The sequence below is a fragment of the Anopheles moucheti genome, assembly GCF_943734755.1.
Source record: "Anopheles moucheti chromosome X unlocalized genomic scaffold, idAnoMoucSN_F20_07 X_unloc_5, whole genome shotgun sequence".
Classification (NCBI taxonomy): domain Eukaryota; kingdom Metazoa; phylum Arthropoda; class Insecta; order Diptera; family Culicidae; genus Anopheles; species Anopheles moucheti.
In genome coordinates, this window is record NW_026453559.1 from 220,001 (window position 1) to 227,500 (window position 7,500).

The window sequence follows — 7,500 nt, forward strand, 5'->3', positions numbered from 1 at the left end:
ATTAACCGACAATGCAGCGCTGGCTCTTGATCGGGCAATTTACGGGCTTTATCGGGCAATTTACGGGCTTGATGGTGCGACTTACGGGCCTGATAGTGCGACTAACGGGCTTGATAGGGCAATTTACGGGCTTTTTGGTGCGAATTACGGGCTTTTTGGTGCGACTTATGGGCTTGATAGGGCAATTTACGGGCTTTTTGGTGCGACTTATGGGCTTGATAGGGTAATTTACGGGCTTGTTGGTGCGACTTATGGGCCTGATAGTGCGACTAACGGGCTTGATAGGGCAATTTACGGGCTTTTTGGTGCGACTTACGGGCCTGATAGTGCGACTTAAGGGCCTGATAGTGCGACTAACGGGCTTTGATAGTGCGACCAACGGGCTTGATAGTGCGACCTATGGGCTTGATAGTGCGACTAACGGGCTTGATAGTGCGACTTATGGGCTTGATAGTGCGACTTATGGGCTTGATAGTGCGACTTACGGGCTTGCTTTTCCATGTTTTTCGCATCGAGCTTCGGTTCGTTTCGAATAATTTTGTCCATGTTTTTCGTTTGCTACGAGAGGTTCGGTTCGTTTTCAGTTATCCCTGTGTTCATGGTTTTCGTGAGCTTCGATAGGTTTGGTCCGTGTTTTTGAGTACTCTTGTCCATGATTTTCGTGTGCTTCTTGAGGTTTGGTCCGATTTTCAGTACTCTTGTCCATGCTTTCACATGCTCTGATAGGTAGGTTCGTTCTCAGTTATCCCTGTGTTCATGGTTTTCGTGTGCTTCGAGAGGTTTGGTCCGTGTTTTTGAGTACTCTTGTCCATGATTTTCGTGTGCTTCTAGAGGTTTGGTCCGATTTTCAGTACTCTTGTCCATGCTTTCACATGCTCTGATAGGTAGGTTCGTTCTCAGTTATCCCTGTGTTCATGGTTTTCGTGTGCTTCCATAGGTTTGGTCCGTGTTTTTGAGTACTCTTGTCCATGATTTTCGTGTGCTTCTAGAGGTTTGGTCCGATTTTCAGTACTCTTGTCCATGCTTTCACATGCTCTGATAGGTAGGTTCGTTCTCAGTTATCCCTGTGTTCATGGTTTTCGTGTGCTTCCATAGGTTTGGTCCGTGTTTTTGAGTACTCTTGTCCATGATTTTCGTGTGCTTCTAGAGGTTTGGTCCGATTTTCAGTACTCTTGTCCATGCTTTCACATGCTCTGATAGGTAGGTTCGTTCTCAGTTATCCCTGTGTTCATGGTTTTCGTGTGCTTCGATTCGTTCACTCTATTACTCTTGTCTGTGGTTTTTCGTTTGCTTCGATTCGTTCAGTCCATTACTCTTGTATGTGATTTTCGTTTGCTTCGATTCGTTCAGTCCATTACTCTTGTATGTGATTTTCGTTTGCTTCGATTCGTTCAGTCCATTACTCTTGTGTGTGGTTTTCGTTTGCTTCGAGTCGTTCAGTCCATTACCCTTGTCTATGATTTTCGTTTGCTTCGAGTCGTTCAGTCCAATACTTACCCTTGTCTATGATTTTCGCTCTAAGCCCAGTCGCCCTGCGCTCTGGAAATCACATTCCAACTCTATCACCGATAGCGCTCACACCTTGGAAACCACATTTCACCCAGGGGACCTTAGGGTGGATTTTGAGCCTTTCGGGATTGCGAAACCATCATTTAACACTCTAAACTTAATTTCCGCAATCCCAGACGCACTTTCCATATGGTCTCCAAAAATGCGTGTGAGCTGACCTGGTCCCTTATAATAGGCAATGAACACGATTTTGGCAAAATATTTTTTTCAAAATTTTTTGACTCACCGGGTAAAATCGAATTTACTTGGGAAAAATGTTCTAGCAGGGGCCCTCCCATACAAAATTTTTTTCTTCTCAAAAATGATTTTCGTTTCACTTTTCATACTCAGGGGAGTCTAAAATTGATGTTTTGAGTCACCGTGAAAAAAAAATTTTTTTGACCCGAGCTTGTGTCGGCGACCCAAAATCGACGCACTTGGGAAAAATGTTCTAGCAGGGGCCCTCCCATACAAAAATTTTTTCTTCTCAAAAATGATTTTCGTTTCACTTTTCATACTCAGGGGAGTCTAAAATTGATGTTTTGAGTCACCGTGAAAAAAAAATTTTTTTGACCCGAGCTTGTGTCGGCGACCCAAAATCGACGCACTTGGGAAATATGTTCTAGCAGGGGCCCTCCCATACAAAAATTTTTTCTTCTCAAAAATGATTTTCGTTTCACTTTTCATACTCAGGGGAGTCTAAAATTGATGTTTTGAGTCACGGTGAAAAAAAAAATTTTTTGACCCGAGCTTGTGTCGGTGACCCAAAATCGACGCACTTGGGAAAAATGTTCTAGCAGGGGCCCTCCCATACAAAATTTTTTTCTTCTCAAAAATGATTTTCGTTTCACTTTTCATACTCAGGGGAGTCTAAAATTGATGTTTTGAGTCACCGTGAAAAAAAAAATTTTTTGACCCGAGCTTGTGTCGGCGACCCAAAATCGACGCACTTGGGAAAAATGTTCTAGCAGGGGCCCTCCCATACAAAATTTTTTTCTTCTCAAAAATGATTTTCGTTTCACTTTTCATACTCAGGGGAGTCTAAAATTGATGTTTTGAGTCACCGAGAAAAAAAAATTTTTTTGACCCGAGCTTGTGTCGGCGACCCAAAAATCGACGCACTTGGGAAAAATGTTCTAGCAGGGGCCCTCCCATACAAAAATTTTTTCTTCTCAAAAATGATTTTCGTTTCACTTTTCATACTCAGGGGAGTCTAAAATTGATGTTTTGAGTCACCGTGAAAAAAAAATTTTTTTGACCCGAGCTTGTGTCGGCGACCCAAAATCGACGCACTTGGGAAAAATGTTCTAGCAGGGGCCCTCCCATACAAAAATTTTTTCTTCTCAAAAATGATTTTCGTTTCACTTTTCATACTCAGGGGAGTCTAAAATTGATGTTTTGAGTCACCGAGAAAAAAAAATTTTTTTGACCCGAGCTTGTGTCGGCGACCCAAAATCGACGCACTTGGGAAAAATGTTCTAGCAGGGGCCCTCCCATACAAAAATTTTTTCTTCTCAAAAATGATTTTCGTTTCACTTTTCATACTCAGGGGAGTCTAAAATTGATGTTTTGAGTCACCGTGAAAAAAAAATTTTTTTGACCCGAGCTTGTGTCGGCGACCCAAAATCGACGCACTTGGGAAAAATGTTCTAGCAGGGGCCCTCCCATACAAAAATTTTTTCTTCTCAAAAATGATTTTCGTTTCACTTTTCATACTCAGGGGAGTCTAAAATTGATGTTTTGAGTCACCGTGAAAAAAAAATTTTTTTGACCCGAGCTTGTGTCGGCGACCCAAAATCGACGCACTTGGGAAATATGTTCTAGCAGGGGCCCTCCCATACAAAAATTTTTTCTTCTCAAAAATGATTTTCGTTTCACTTTTCATACTCAGGGGAGTCTAAAATTGATGTTTTGAGTCACCGAGAAAAAAAAATTTTTTTGACCCGAGCTTGTGTCGGCGACCCAAAAATCGACGCACTTGGGAAAAATGTTCTAGCAGGGGCCCTCCCATACAAAAATTTTTTCTTCTCAAAAATGATTTTCGTTTCACTTTTCATACTCAGGGGAGTCTAAAATTGATGTTTTGAGTCACCGTGAAAAAAAAATTTTTTTGACCCGAGCTTGTGTCGGCGACCCAAAATCGACGCACTTGGGAAAAATGTTCTAGCAGGGGCCCTCCCATACAAAATTTTTTTCTTCTCAAAAATGATTTTCGTTTCACTTTTCATACTCAGGGGAGTCTAAAATTGATGTTTTGAGTCACCGAGAAAAAAAAATTTTTTTGACCCGAGCTTGTGTCGGCGACCCAAAATCGACGCACTTGGGAAAAATGTTCTAGCAGGGGCCCTCCCATACAAAAATTTTTTCTTCTCAAAAATGATTTTCGTTTCACTTTTCATACTCAGGGGAGTCTAATATTGAAGTTTTGAGTCACCGTGAAAAAAATTTTTTTTTGACTCACTGGGTAAAATGGTCGCACTTGGGAAAAATGTTCTAGCAGGGGCCCTCCCATACAAAAAATTTTTATTTCTCAAATCGATCCGTGGTTTCACTTTTCATACTCTAGGGCCCATTTGCTTCAACTTTGGAAAAAATTTTCGATGATGAAAAATTTTCACCTTCGACGTCCATCGACCACTCGACCCGAACTTGGTACTTTTGTATGGAGGTACCCGAGTGGTGACTTTTTCATACAAAAATTTTTATTTCTCAAATCGATCCGTGGTTTCACTTTTCATACTCTAGGGCCCATTTGCTTCAACTTTGGAAAAAATTTTCGATGATGAAAAATTTTCACCTTCGACGTCCATCGACCACTCGACCCGAACTTGGTACTTTTGTATGGAGGTACCCGAGTGGTGACTTTTTCATACAAAAATTTTTTTGCGAATACGTGTTCGTTCGCGATCATTAAGGCCATGAACCGCAAGTCCGCTGCGATAGAAATAGTGCATTGTAGTTACTCGACGAGAAAAAAAATCGGGACTTAGAAAAATTTTTGAAAGTCAAATCGTATTGACTTCCAACAACACCTGATAATAAACACACATTGCCTGTTGCACCACAGTTCGCATTTGACTTAACAAATCGCCTGTTGGTACGCACATCACCATCGACTTTACCAATCGCGTTTCGCACCGCTAATCCCACTTGGCGTGGAGCCACGCACATAATGTTGCGAGGAGAGTATTAATCGGGACTTAGCGTTTTAAGCTCGCGAACACTCCACTATGGGAGTGCACGCAAGCACCAACTGTACACACACAACACAACAATCACTCTCGCGAACACTCCATTCCCAAAGTGAACGCGAGCACCAGCAAGCATGGGTCGCCTGAGAGGATCGATGCGAACGCATCTCTACAACTCGCAGCTCCCAGCCTGTAGTCCCGTCGTTTGCGGGCGGTCGAAGGTGTCGAAACTAGTTGTATCCACGGTCGACGGAAACACAGCCACCAGGGTTCCCTGTGGTAAGGTACTTCCACGTGCAGCGTGCTCCCGCCCGTTGCGGCTCAGTCTAGTGCTATAGCGGGGATGAGACGTCAGTGTGCGCGGGGCAGCACCGACGGATCTCGGAGGGTTGTTAAGCCCGCTAGCTTCCGATCACCTAATGGGTTTGAGAAGCGCTATCAGCTCGGATTGGATACGACCTTAGAGGCGTTCAGGCATAATCCAGCGGACGTAGCGTCATACCAAAGTCCGGTCGAACTAGTATTGAGCCAGTGGTCCGTACCTGTGGTTCCTCTCGTACTGCACAGGAATTCCGTTAAGATAGCGGCAAACAGCACACACCAGTAGGGTAAAACTAACCTGTCTCACGACGGTCTAAACCCAGCTCACGTTCCCTTGAAAGGGTGAACAATCCTACGCTTGGTGAATTTTGCTTCACAATGATAGGAAGAGCCGACATCGAAGGATCAAAAAGCCACGTCGCTATGAACGCTTGGCGGCCACAAGCCAGTTATCCCTGTGTGTGACAGCTGTCATAGCAGTGCTCGGACGTGCCTCTGTGTCGCTCCGGTTAAAAGCGGAAAATTCGGGTGTAAAACTTTGCGAAAAGGGCCAAAAAGTGTTTTAATCAGTGTCTTTTAGTGCCTTCTACCCCTGAATGGTGAAATATTAACGAAACAGGACGATGCTCGCCTGATAAAAGCGAAAGAAATCTCTCCCATACATTTTGTATGGGAACAGACCAGTGCTGTTTATACGCGAAATAGGCGATTAAAACATTAAGTGGAACGTTAATTCAGTAGTGGCGTCACTGAAGAACATTATTCCGGTCGGTGGCAGTGCAGAAAACGCCAAAAAACTATAAAATAAGTTCGTGTAAAAATAGCGGCAGAGCGGCGTCAGGTGGATCGTCGCGTGTGGGTGTGCGCTCGAGCGACGCGTTGTGACAGCTCAGAGCTTCTGCTCCACAGCGCCACCTATCCGCGAGGTGGAGAAGCGCGTAGCGACGAAAGCTCCCGAGGCAGTGTATGCGGACGGTATACATTTAGGCGCGAACGCAACGCAGCGGAGACTTAAGCAGGACGGCAGGCAGCGAACCCGAAAACAAATTTTTGAAACATATTTATTTATTTAATAAAATTTGTTGGAGTTTTTGTTTGTTCTTGGGCGATCATCGTGGCGGTCCGCTGCTGGCGTCCCCCCGTGGAGGGGGAGTAAATCCAGCGTAAAGCGCGGACTCCTTCGGACTGGCGATGTCGTACAGTAGTCGGATCCTGCGGTCACGGTCGGGATCGACCGAGAGCCGGCCACCGGTGAGTTCGAAACCGGTGGTGATGCTTAGTCGAGTTACGGAAGGAAAGGCCACAGCCACGAGTGGTGTTGGCCGAACGAGTGGAGTTGGCACAGCCGTAGCAGCAGCGTCGGTAGTGTCGATGGAAAAGCTCATCGAGCGCTTGGAGGACCAACTGGCCCTCCTCAGAGCACAAATGACGGAGCAAGCGGAGCAGTTCCGCAAGGATTTAGCGGAGCTGCAAGAGAGTCATCGCCATGAGGTTCAGTACCTGCGCGATGAGAATCGAAAGGAGCGGGAGATGGTCTCCGGGCTCTTGACGCAGTTGGTGGCTGCGCAGTCGCAGCTGCAACAACAACAGCAGCAGCAGCAGCAGGCAGTGGGTGCGGTGACGGCTACGGTGGTGCCGTCTCCGGACCAGGAAGGCGGCTCCTGGGCCGAGGTGGTGCGCCGTAAGTCGGCACGCCAGCAGCCAGCCCAGCAGCAACAGCAGCAGCGTCCGCAGCAGGTGCAGCCGCGGACGAATCAGCCAGTGAACCAGCCAGGGAACCAGCAAGGTAACCGAGTGGCTGGACAGCATCAGCAGCAGTGGCAGCTGAAAGGCCAACTGTTAAACAACAGGAGCCCGGTGAAGAAGCCACGAAAGCGGCCTGATGTGATTGAGGTGAGGCCAACTCAGGGTGTGAGTTACTCTGATATTTATAGATTGGTGCGTACGAACGAGCAACTGGCCGAAGTACAACGGCAAATTGGTGTCGGGAAGCGGACGCCAAATGATACGTTGAAGCTGCCGCTAAGCCGCGACGTGGACAGTGAAGAACTGTGCCAACGGATTCGCGTGGCCATTGGCGAATTGGGAGAAGCATCCGTCCGCACGGAAATGTCACAAGTGTTGGTGACCAACATAGACTGCTTGGCGGACGAGCAACAGCTGCGTCGGGCGATGCTGACGGAGCTCGGCAAGGAGTTCATGATGGCAACTATCGACATGTGGGAGCGGCGTGACGGTACGAAGCGTGCGCGAGTACGTCTGCCTCGAAAGGATGCGGAGCATCTGGCCGGGAAGCGCTTACTTCTCGGGTACACCTCATGCTCGGTGTGGGAGGTACCAAAAACGCCGCTGGCAAAGAAGCGGTGCTTCCGGTGTTTAGAGCGTGGCCACTTCGCAGAGAAGTGTTCGGGGGCGGACCGCAGCAAGGCATGCATCCGGT

The 7,500-nt window shown here is 46.6% G+C and overlaps 1 pseudogene; it reads right to left on the bottom strand.

Annotated features, from left to right (window-relative positions):
• Positions 1-4,859: 4,859 nt before the first annotated feature.
• The window catches only part of LOC128308677 (uncharacterized), a 6,645-nt pseudogene continuing 4,004 nt past the window's right edge, over positions 4,860-7,500 (bottom strand).